The sequence below is a fragment of the Amblyraja radiata genome, chromosome 18 (genome assembly GCF_010909765.2).
Source record: "Amblyraja radiata isolate CabotCenter1 chromosome 18, sAmbRad1.1.pri, whole genome shotgun sequence".
NCBI classification, from domain to species: domain Eukaryota; kingdom Metazoa; phylum Chordata; class Chondrichthyes; order Rajiformes; family Rajidae; genus Amblyraja; species Amblyraja radiata.
In genome coordinates, this window is record NC_045973.1 from 8,450,829 (window position 1) to 8,457,047 (window position 6,219).

The 6,219-nt window shown below is 42.7% G+C and overlaps 1 long non-coding RNA gene across 1 annotated transcript; it reads left to right on the plus strand.

The window, feature by feature from the left end:
- Nucleotides 1-1,803: 1,803 nt before the first annotated feature.
- LOC116983535 lies at nt 1,804-5,937 on the plus strand. The gene is made up of 3 exons (XR_004414726.1): nt 1,804-1,846; nt 2,751-2,755; nt 5,800-5,937. It is a non-coding gene; the product is annotated as an uncharacterized LOC116983535 (long non-coding RNA).
- Nucleotides 5,938-6,219: the final 282 nt, after the last annotated feature.

Genomic DNA, 6,219 nt, shown 5'->3' on the forward strand with positions numbered 1-6,219 from the left:
AAAATAATTATGAAAATAAATCATAAAATCCTTGTCACCTTTCACTGCCTTTTTGGTTCCCATGACTGAATATTAGCCAAAGCACATCATTGTGATACGTGGCATGGCTTCAGATCATTGGCATGTGCTCACTCACATATCAAGCATTATGCTCCTGATAATTCTCGACACACAAAGTGGCGCAGCTGGTAGAGCTGCTACCTCACAGCGCCAGGGACCACGGTTCAATCCCAACCTCGGGTGCTGTCTGTGTGGTGCTTGCATGCTCTCCCTGTGACATAGATACATAGAAAATAGGTGCAGGAGTAGGCCATTCGGCCCTTCGAGCCTGCACCGCCATTCAATATGATCATGGCTGATCATCCAACTCAGTATCCCGTACCTGCCTTCTCTCCATACCCCCTGATCCCTTTAGCCACAAGGGCCACATCTAACTCCCTCTTAAATATAGCCAATGAACTGGCCTCAACTACCCTCTGTGGCAGAGAGTTCCAGAGATTCACCACTCTCTGTGTGAAAAAGTTTCTTCTCATCTCGGTCCTAAAGGATTTCCCCCTTATCCTTAAGCTGTGACCCCTTGTCCTGGACTTCCCCAACATCGGGAACAATCTTCCTGCATCTAGCCTGTCCAACCCCATAAGAATTTTGTACGTTTCTATAAGATCCCCTCTCAATCTCCTAAATTCTAGCGAGTATAAGCCAAGTCTATCCAGTCTTTCTTCATATGAAAGTCCTGACATCCCAGGAATCAGTCTGGTGAACCTTCTCTGCACTCCCTCTATGCCTATAATGTCCTTCCTCAGATTTGGACCGTGTGGGTTTCCCTCCCGGAGCTCCTGTTTCCTCCCACATCCCAAAGACGTGCGGTTTTCTAGTTAGTTTGTTTAGTTCATTGGCATGTACATGTACAGTGTAAAGTTAGGTTACCCAGCCTCCAGGTTAATTGGTCTCTGTAAATTACGCTTAGCGTTTCAGGAGTGGATGAGAAAGTGGGATACCATCGTTTTTCTTTAGCTCCTCTCTGAGACAGGCTGTTGAAAGAAGTAACAGGCTGCATTCATACAAAACCACTTCGATTCTCAGGATATGTCAAAGCATTTTTTACGTCTAATTAATTAATTCTGCACACAGATCAATATGTTGATTAAGTTATCAGACACATTCCCTTGCCTTTCTTTGCATAGTCCCGTAGAATTTTACAACCACTAAAGAGGGCACGGAGGACTTTAGTTCAATATCCGATCAGAAAGTCAGAGCTTCCAACAATGCAGATAGACACAAAATGCTGAAGTAACTCAGCGGGTCAGGCAGCATCTCTAGAGACAATAGGTAATGTTTCGGGTCGAGACCCTTCTTCTGACAGAGAGTCAGAGGAGAGGGAAACTAGCAGGTGTGACAAGGTACAAAGAACACCTATTCTGCTTCTTCAGAGATGCTGCCTGATCCGCTGAGTTACCCCAGCATTTTGTGTCGTATCTTCGTTGTAAACCATCATCTGCAGTTCCTTATACTAGTACTATATTCAAATGTCAACCTTGATTATGTGTTAAAGCTCCTGGGTGGGACTTGAAGTCACAACCTGACTTAGAATCAAGAATGTTACCACTAGCCTAAAGCTGACAGCTAAATAGCACATGAGGTTTGCAAGGAATATGTGATGAAGGTTCGGGGAATGGAAATTGTTTAGGTTCATCACAATATAATGCTGACAGGTTTAAAAATAGTTCAAGTATACGGAAGCTAATATATCCAATGATGAGGGAAACATGGGCAGCATGTGTGGGAAGGAACTGCAGATGCTGGCTTAAACCGAAGATAGACACAAAAAGCTGGAGTAACTCAGCGGGTCAGATAGCATCTATGGAGAAATAAAATAAGTGACATTTCACATCGAGACCCTTCTTCAGCCTGAATCTGGGGAAAGGGATACGAGAGATACAGACGGTGACAGAGAGAGAAATCAAACAAATGAATGAATGATATATGCAAAAATGTAATAATGATCAAGGAAGTAGGTCATTGTTGCCTGTGGGCTAGGGGAAAATGAGTTACAGACAATGAAACTCACCAGGACAACATTAAAACTAGTACAATGATGAGGCTGGGGGAGGGATGGAGAGAGAGGGCATGCAAGGGTTACTTGAAGTTAGAGAAATTAAATTCATACCGCTGGGTTGTAAGCTGCTCAAGCAAAATATGAGAGGCTGTTCCTCCAGTTTGCGTTTGGCCTCACTTTGACATTGGAGAGAAATGTAAGTGTGGGAGTGGGAAGGGAACTGCGGGCAGCATGTGTTGGAGTTTAGGTGCGACCACTGTGTATCTTGAAACCAAACACATTTTCACCTTTTATAACAGCGCAAGATTAGAAATGGGCTTTAGTATAGAGTCACAAACAGAACAAACTGCAAGATAACAAATAAATTATTTTGTTTGCTTCGGAAAACTGCTATTCACCAGGAACATGAGATAGAAGTCTCAGGTAAAAATAAAATCTAAAACAGTTGATGTATAAAAGGCTTATATCAATTGCTCTTTTGCTGTGCTATTATATTGTTTGCTGCACTTTATGATTGACAATCATTCCTATATTTGCTATTTATTGTTTCTTAGTCTCGACAAAGAAACTGCAGTATTGTTCCGCAATATTATTAATGTAGAAGAAATTTGGCAGAACAAGCTTTTACACTTTGGCGCAGCGGTAGAGTTGCTGCCTTACAGCGCCAGAGACCCGGGTTGAATCCTGACTACAGGTGCTGTCTGTACGGAGTTTGTACGTTCTCCCCGTGACCTGCGTGGATTTTCTCCGGGTGCTCCAATTTCCTCCCACACTCAAATGACGTATAGGTTTGAAGGCTAATTGATTTGGTATAATTGTAAGTTGTCCTTAGTGTGTGTAGGATGTGCGGTGATTGCTGCTCGGCGTGGGCTTGGTGGACCGAAGAACCTGTCTCCGTGCTGTATTTCTAAACCAAACTAAACTAAACTAAATTAAACTACAACCCATTGAGCTCTATGGAGCTGCATTGTTAATAGTGAGGAGTGAAACACCAGATGTCCAATGCTGCTGTTCAAGCAAGATTGAATTAAAAAAAGGCTGCAACTATCAGCACCAGGCCTTCTAAAGGTTTTGCATACAAATGCACCTTATAGCGTCTATCTCAGTATGTATTCACAATGTTTTAATGCCCTGTATATCAGTGCACTTTGACCATCCAAATGCATGAATCCAAATCTATAAAGTGGGAGACCAATTGTTCTGCATATTCAAGTGCCTATAATTTCAAAGGCATCCAGGTCCTTTTTATGTTCGAAACTGCCAAGAAAGGACAATTTGTCATTGTTAGTAAATCAATTGTGCATGTAAACAAGGTTCAGCCTTTACACCTACATTTTCCATCACTACAATAAAGCATCTGAGCATTTTTCTTTTCTTGCTGTGACACATTCCCTGCACGCCTGATAGTTCAACATGGATTTGCGCTGGAAACGAAAGGAGCTGCTGATATTTATTTTATTTAATCGTAGAGACTCAGACAGAGAATAAGATTAATCATAAGGTCCACTTTAAATGACCAGCAATTTATAACATTTACTACACTCACAGCATATAAACCTTATAATTGAAATAATCTAATTTATTTGAGTGTAAATCTGATGAGACAGTTATTGAACTAATTTCCTTTTGCCATCAAAGTAATTCTCGTCAGACGAGAGTATGACTTCAAACTCGTAAACTTCAGATGATGAGTTTATATGTTGGGGTGGCTAGTTGAGATGACTGCATTGCCACCAAATTGCCTGTTTCCTTAACGTACTAGAATGGCATCTTATACATTGACGGAGCCAAAACCAAACCAAAACAATGTAAAGGACAGATGTTTCCAATCACAGCTATACCCAACTCGAGTGAGAGAGGAATGAGAGCACAGGGTAGAGTGCGAAAAGAAACAGAGAGTAAAGCTTTTAAAATGCAATTGTTTAGTTTAGTTTAGAGATAGAGCGCGGAAACAGGCCCTTCGGCCCACCGAGTCTGCGCCGACCTGCGATCCCCACACATTAACACTATCCTACACACACCAGGGACAATTTACACTTATACAAACCCAAGCCAATTAACCTACAAACCTGTACCTTTTTGGAGTGTGGGAGGAAACCGAAGATCCTGGAGAAAACCCACGCAGGTCACGGGGAGAAGCGTACAAGCTCCGTACAGGCAGCGCCTGCAGTCGGGATCGAACCCTGGTCTCCGCCGCTGCAAGCGCTGTAGGGCAGCAACTCTACCATTGCGCCACTGTGCTGCCCCAAGTATGTATGTACTGTATGTATAAGTGTAAGTATGAATGAAATAAGTATACAAAATTCTGAAAGGCATAGATAAGGTAACCTGAATCAGTCTGACAAAGGGATCCGTTCTGAAACGTCACCTATCCACGTCCTCCAGAGATGCTGCCTGACCTGCTGAGTTATTCCAGCACTTTGTGAACTATTTGGTCTTGTTTTCATTGGAGCTATGGAAGCTGTTGGAGGCATATAACATTTTAAGAGGCACAGACAGAATTAATAGTCAGAATCTTTCCCCCATGGGGGTGTATCAAAAACAAGTAGTTTTAAGATGAGCGGAAGGAATTTTAAAGTAGATTTGAGAGGAGTGTTTTTTTACACACCTCTGGAACACACTGTCAGTGTCATAGAGTCATAGTCAGCGTCAGATAGCATGGAAACAGGCCCTTAGCTCAACCTATCCATGGTGACCAAGATGCCTCATCCAAGCTAGATCCACCTGCCCATGGTTTGGTCCAGATCCCTCTAAACTTTGTATAATAATAATGGATGGGATTTATATAGCGCCTTTCTAATACTCAAGGCGCTTAATACTCAATACATGTATATCCATGTATCTGTCCAAATGTCTTTTAAATGTTCTCTTAGTACCTGCCCCAACTACCTCATCTGGCAGCTCGTTCCATGTACCCACCATCATCTGAGTGAAATAGTTGCCCCTCAGGTTCTTATTATATCTTTTCCCTCTCAATATAAACCAATGCCCTCTGGTTCTTGATTCTCTTCCTCTGGGTAAAAGACTAAGTGCATTCATCCTACCATTCCTGTGAAGGTCTTGTCCTGGTTTGACTTCTCAAAATGCAACACCTCACATTTACCTGTATTAAACGTCATTAGCCTTTCCTCAGCCCACTTGCCCAGCTGGTCAAGATCCTGCTGTAATTTTTGGTAACCATCTTCACTGTCTATGAGCCCATCTACTGTAGTGATTTCTGCAAAATTACTTATCATGCCATGCAAAACGTTGGTATAAACCACAAACACACCACACCCAGAGGCACACCACATCCGGAGGAATCAAATTCGATCACTACATTTAAAAGACATTGAGACAGGGACTTAAGACATAGACAGTTATGGGCAGGCAAATGGGATTTGGGTGGATGGATATGTGAAGGAAGGAACTTCACATGCTGACTTATACTGAAGATAGACAGGAAATGCTGGAGTAACTCAGCGGGCAAGGCAGCATCTCTGGAGAGAAGGAACGGGTGATGTTTCGGCTCAGGACCCTTCTTCAGGTAGTTGGTATACAGGTTGGTATATCTGGGTAGATGGGTATACAGGTTGGCACGGACATGATGGGCTGAACGATCTGTTTCTGTGTTGCACAGATCTGCGGCCCTAATTGCCTTATCTCTACAGCCCGGAAAGATAAGGCATTGCGTAGGAAGGAACTGCAGATGCAGGTTTAAACCGAAGATGGGCACAAAAAGCTGGAGTAACTCAGCGGGACAGGCAGCATCTCTGGAGAGAAGGAATGGGTGACGTTTCGGGTCGAGACCCTTCTTCAATCTGGTTAGGGATCAGGGAAACGAGAAATTTAGATGATGATGTAGAGAGATAAAGAACAATGAATGAAAGATATGCAAAAAAGTAACAATGATGAAGGAAACAGGCCATTGTTAGCTGTTTGTTGGGTGAACACGAGAAGCAAATTCGACTTTGGTGGGGGAGGGATAGAGAGAGAGGGAATGCCGAGTTTACTTGGTTAGAGAAAACAATATTCATACCACTGGGCTGTAAGCTGCCCAAAACAAGGGCATTGCCTGCAAATTCCCATCCAGGTTGCTCATTGTTTGTTGGGAAATAATCTGTGGTGGATGTTTGTGTTAAATCTGATTGTGTATTGTGTGTTCTTTTTAAGTGTATCGCTGC